The sequence below is a fragment of the Sapajus apella genome, unplaced genomic scaffold (genome assembly GCF_009761245.1).
Source record: "Sapajus apella isolate SASKATOON/1434 unplaced genomic scaffold, GSC_monkey_1.0 scaffold4, whole genome shotgun sequence".
NCBI lineage: Eukaryota > Metazoa > Chordata > Mammalia > Primates > Cebidae > Sapajus > Sapajus apella.
In genome coordinates this window covers 16460829-16466684 of record NW_022436944.1, presented here as the reverse complement: position 1 = coordinate 16466684, position 5856 = coordinate 16460829, and the positions used below count along the sequence as shown (strand labels likewise).

Below are 5856 nucleotides of genomic sequence, written 5' to 3'. Positions count from 1 at the left end.
TTTTTTTTTTTTTTTTTTTTTTTTTTTTTTTTTTTTTACGGCATTCCTTACAACACAATGGCAGAAATCTGTGAAATTGTTCCCTGGCAAAAAGGCTGTAATAAATTAAAAGTACAAGCCTACTTAATGGTGAAGAGTAAATGTTTAAAAGTTAATTGTTATTGGTTCTGCAAAAGTAGAAAATTACTTAACTGGAATTAATTGCTTAACTGCAATGGCCAAGCAATAACCAGACTTTCAAATGGACAGCATGCACTGATAAAATTTGTAGACCACAACCACTCTCCAAATACAACTGCAATGAGTGTTGCACAGTGAAAACACAGGCAACAAAATACAAAAAATGCTCTCTGCTAAATTGTTAACCATGTACAACTTCTACTACTTCACAGTAGACCAATTTTCTGGGCTATCTATTCCATCTTCACATTATTTCCAATACTGGAAGCACAAATTGTGTAAGGACTTTTGAGGTTCTAATTCAGTTTGTGCATTTGTTTCAAATTTGACTTTACAAAGTGCACTATCACAAAGTTGACCACGCATAACCATTGTGCATGTACGAAAAACATAGAAACTTCCTCAATAAATAAAAAGATGTCTTTTTGTTATATATCTGCATTTGTGAAAGATAAAATTTCTCAAGATCTTGGCTCTTGGGTGACTGCATATACACTCATGATCCATTGAGGTTTCTGATCAAACTCATCACAAGACTTAGGTTTTTCATTACAGTATTTCAGATGACTGCAAGTATTAACATAAAGCTGGGTGCAGACAATTACCAATCACAGAGATATGTGTTTATATATTTGTTTTTTGACCTATGTCTTTGTGAATATGGTTCATCTGCTTATAACTGTATACTTGTGTGACTGTTGTTAGTATACCTGAGTGTTTATGCTTGCAAAAATATGTATGTTATTGTTGACAGTTTTATTTTGTAAAGCAGCTTATGAAGAGTTCTGTCGTGTTTTTGCATGTTTTTCAAACAAACATACCAACATTTTAAGAATTTACATGTCTTTAAAATAAAATTTTGTCCAGAATTATATTTTCAGGATTTTGATCTTTCAGGATTTCAGCATTCACAATTATAGCCTAAATCCATCATCTTGGCCTCCTTCATTTTTGTCCCAATATTCTAGACATCAGTAAATTCTCTTAGTTTCCAAAACTGCAAAAATTCACTCCTCTTCATTTTCACCTCTAATCCTTTAACCAAGTAGTTTGACCGTCTCTAGACCATTGTAGAAGACTTGTAACTGACTTCACTGCCTTCTCTTTTACCTACTGCCCTCCCTGCAATCCTGCTGCCTCTTTCAGTTTGTTGTCCATACAGCACATATGAACATTTAAGCGTGTCAGCTCCTTGCTTAGGTTCTTCAATGGATTCCTATCTCACTTATATCAAGGTCTACCTTCTTACAATCACGGAAAAGTTCTGGGTGGTCTAGCCCTTGACCACCTTGAGAATGGCATCTTTTGCTTCCACCCTTCTGCTCAGTTTGCTCCTGAGGCACTTCCCTGCTGGTTCTTAGAAGAACTCCAACTCCTTTCTATTAAAGGCCTTTGAGTTTTTAAGTCTAAACACTCTTCCCTAGTTCTTTATACATCTTGATCATTTTAATTCTTCATGAATAAGCTTAGATGTTACCTCTTAGTGAAGTTTTTCCTGGCCACATTACCTAAAAAATAATCCATCCATTTCAGCCTCATTATTTTCTATCACATGTCCCAATACATTCCCTTCAGGAATTCTTTTGCTTATTTATTTCACTTTTAAGTGTATTGTCTCTTGATTTAAGTGTGACATAAAAGGGCAGGGACTATGTCAGTTTTGTTCACTATTGTAGTCTTAGTATCTAACATCATGCCTAGCAAATAGTATCCATTCAATAAATAGTGTTTGAATGAATGAATGCCTTGGTATCCTCAAGATGCTATCGAGGCTCTGGATCCCATAAAAATGAATCAGTTTTGAATGGAAAAGCAGACATCTATCCCAAGTGGAGAGAAGACTGAGGCAAGGTTAGTAATAAAATTGGGGGAATGGAGGTGGATTGCCTGTAATCCCAGCTACTCGGGAGATTGAAGCAGGAGAATCGCTTGAACCCAGGAGGTGGAGGTTGCAGTGAGCCAGGATTGTGCCACTGCACTCCAGCCTGGACGACAGTGAGACTCTGTCTCAAACAACAACAACAACAACAACAACAACAACGAAAGTAAAGTACAGAGATCATTATAAGGGATAAGTTAAAAATCAAAAGGACTCACTGCTTTCTAACATCTCACGCTTTTTGAACTTTTGAAAAGTCCAAAGTTTAGGAATATGAGGATCTATGTCATGACCATAATTTAACAGTTAAGAAAAACTATAAAATGAAGGCCTAGATCTTTGTTATTCACCTAGAATCATGTGGTATAACGATAATTTTCCAATGGAGTAAGACTATTGGGTTTCAGGCATAAAACAATGCAGAAATAATCTCAAGGCAGAGAGAGGGAAATAACTTCTGACTCTGGTTTCCTGTGTTTCAGGCCAGGAAAGGTAAGGGGAGATTTGTCCATAGGAACAAGCACTCATGCTGTAAAGGACAACTTCATTTGAACCCATTAATTTCCTTTTCATGCACAATTTCAAAGATAAAGCAATTTAAAATATGCAGCCAAAGAAAAGGGAGCTGGTCTTCAAGGAGAATTTGCGCCATTTTTACTGGTACACAGTCCTTCAGCCTGGAGCTACTCAAAGACAAATAAAGAAATAAAAGAAAAACTTTATTTCAGACAGGTTTAGTGGTATATGTGTGTACTACAGCAAAGGCTGGTTGTAGCAAAGTTTCATTTCAAATTGCACTGATGTATAATTTAGATATTACATGGGAATGCTTAACTTCTGCTAAAATGTAGATTCAACCCAACATTATGCCATTTTTTACATTAATTATAGACCCTGTTAAGTTTTCATAACCAAAAAAATGAGAATAACTTTATAGCTACCTACCAAGGTAACGAACTGTGAAATCAATTCCCCAGTACTGCTTTGAAAATAAGCCCCTTGGTTGGTAAGAGAAATTCCAACTTCTAACTCCATCTAAAGGTATTATTTAACTGGGACTTTTCAGTCCCCATCTACTGTTGGCTTGTAGCTCCTCTTCTTATCTGACCCCAACCAATTAAACACTAGTGTTTTTCAACTCTTCAGCTAAGGGCAATTTTCCTACTTCCGTGCACACTGGATTGGTCAAAACAATTTTACCCAACTCAGCCTTGACAGCACTAACTCTTCCTCCTGTTGACAGGGATCCTATGTTCACCATGAGCACTTCATTCTTAGCTTTTGTACCTTTGCTACTTCCTTGTCTTCTTCATTGCGTATACCTAGAAACTAAGTAGGAAATAGGAAATGTCCAATTCTGTGAATATCTCAGGTAAGGTTCCCACTGCACAAAGTACTTGCCCCACCAGTCTCTCAGCTTGGCACAAAGTGGGGTTAATTTTTGTTGCAACTCCAATAAGACTGCCTGGAGCAGCATATTGCAGATCATTATGCTTGGCAAAAAGTGATACAATTTTGGAAAAGATTGTTTTACACACGAGTTTTCCTTCACTGTCTTTGGAAACAATACCAGGTCTGACTTCTATCTCCTGGCCCACCTTTAATACTCCTTTTAGAATACTACCACCAGCTATACCACCCCACCCTTTAAGATCAACAACTTCACAGCCAGGTTCGTTGACATCAAAAGATCTAATAACAATAATTGGGGGTTCTGAAGTAAAGTACTCACAAACAACTTCAATATTGTACAGCCGAAATTGGAATCATGGGAGCTCCCTCTGCTACCGTATACCTTGTACAAATGCAAACATATGCTCCTATTGTTCTTTAGCCTGACTTTCTTTTATCAAATCAATTTTATTTGGTAGAATCAAAATGTTTCAGTTTCATGATCTCTATAGCAGTCAGTTGTTCAGATGTCTGAGGCTGAGGATAAGATTCATTCTATCTATCAAGAGAAGAGCTGCAACCATCACTGCTGCACCATTAGGCATAGTAGCCATCAAAATATCGTGGCCCGGACAGTCAACAAAGGCAATATGTCTGACTAGTCTGAGGTTCCCTTTGGTTCCTGGAATGTCTGTAGGAAACTCATCAGATGTACGGCTCCCAACAAGGTCTATAACAGTCTGACCTAGGGCATCTTGGGTCATCAAGTTTATAAATCTTTGCATTAGCATATCTAAGCTTAATTAAGAGTATTTCTTTTCTAGTTAATTTTGGAACCTGACGGTGTGAACTCCAGAAATAGCTTTGACAACGGTGGATTTCTCATGAGCTACATGACCAATTGTACCTATTTTAATTGTGGCTTCTCTACTGGTAACTTCTTGTGAAAGGGGTGTCAATATGGTGACATCCAAGGTGGCAAGATCCTGGCAGGAAAGATGTAGCCGCCCAAGAGCCACTCCAGCGTCTCCACCCGCCATCTTGCCAGAAAAGGAAGGAAGTCGTTCCGGCTTCCGCCTGATAGTCTGCAGGACCGCTAGGCGGGGCAGGGAAGCGGAGGCAGGAAGGCCAACTAGGGACTCTGGCATGGAAAGGATGGCTGGTGCAGCAGTGGCCTCACTGCTTGGACTTCTCTGTGCTTGAATATGCACAGTGCCTGCTGGTAGGTTTACTAGAAAACACAAGTTCCGGGATCTATTGATTGCACTCCTGGTAGATATTTGTGCAGGCAACACTGAGGGCAGCCACCAACCCCAGCGCCCCCACCCGCCCACGCAAGGCGAGTCTAAAGTTACTATTTTCGTTTTCAAAAGGCGAGACTGAAAAGTAAATACACGTTTGCAATTCTACATGTTAGATGCTATGAAAGAAGCAATTGTGGGCATTCAGGGATTTTTAACCCGGACCAGAGGGGAAAAGCTAAGGAAGATATTTTTGACCTCTTAGACACATCTCTCAAAGAATAAACTGTCAAAATGTAGCATGGTGAAACTGATTAATTTTATATTTTCTGTGCAGTAAAAAAAATCTCAGACTTGAAAGTTTGTTGATCATGAAATTATTCTTTATTTCTTGCAAAGGTAACAAGCCAAGTCAAGAATATGCCTATGTTAATAGTAAGAATATTTCTGACTAATAGATACTAGCTACACAATAATGACATATGTTGTAAAACTTCCTTACCATTTTTTGTGTTTTTTGATTACATTTTTGTTTCTTTATTCACTGAAAAATTATTTACTCCCCCTTCTATGTACTATATGTCAATTTCTATGCTAAACTTTGAGAATGTATAAGTTGAATGAAATACAGTTTCTACCCTTAAGCCTATTAGGAAAGTAGACATGTAAACAAGTTAATGATAATTGCTTATTGTGTAGTGGAATAACATTACTATGATAAAATATTTTGGTACTAGAAGGAATTGATTTACTCTGTTTGGTAGGGATGGGTGACTGAAGACATTGGAGGAAGTGATGCTTAAGTTGGGTATGGAAAGATATTAATAATAGGTAACTGTTTAACAGATAGAGATAGTGGGAAGCAGCACCATGGTGTGGGGTGTGAAGGTTTTCAAGACTTGTGCAAAAGACTAAAAGGCTTGAAACAATGTTATATATTAAGGTAAATATTCATTCTTTTATTTTTTTTACTTAAAAAATATTTATCAAATGTCTGCTTTTGCTAACATTGTGTTAGAGGATATAAAGATAATATAATAAAGAAGGCTCATGTCCTGGAGGGGGAAGGCAGTAAGAGATATGCCTGGAAAAGTAAAAAGGACTATGCTAAGAAATCTGGATTCTTATGCTGATAGGGATAAAAAGCCACTGATGAGACTGATT

General features: G+C 37.6%; 1 pseudogene; it reads right to left on the bottom strand.

Annotated features, from left to right (window-relative positions):
- Positions 1-3121: 3121 nt before the first annotated feature.
- LOC116537947 lies at positions 3122-4491 on the bottom strand (annotated as a pseudogene).
- Between the last annotated feature and the right edge of the window lie 1365 nt (positions 4492-5856).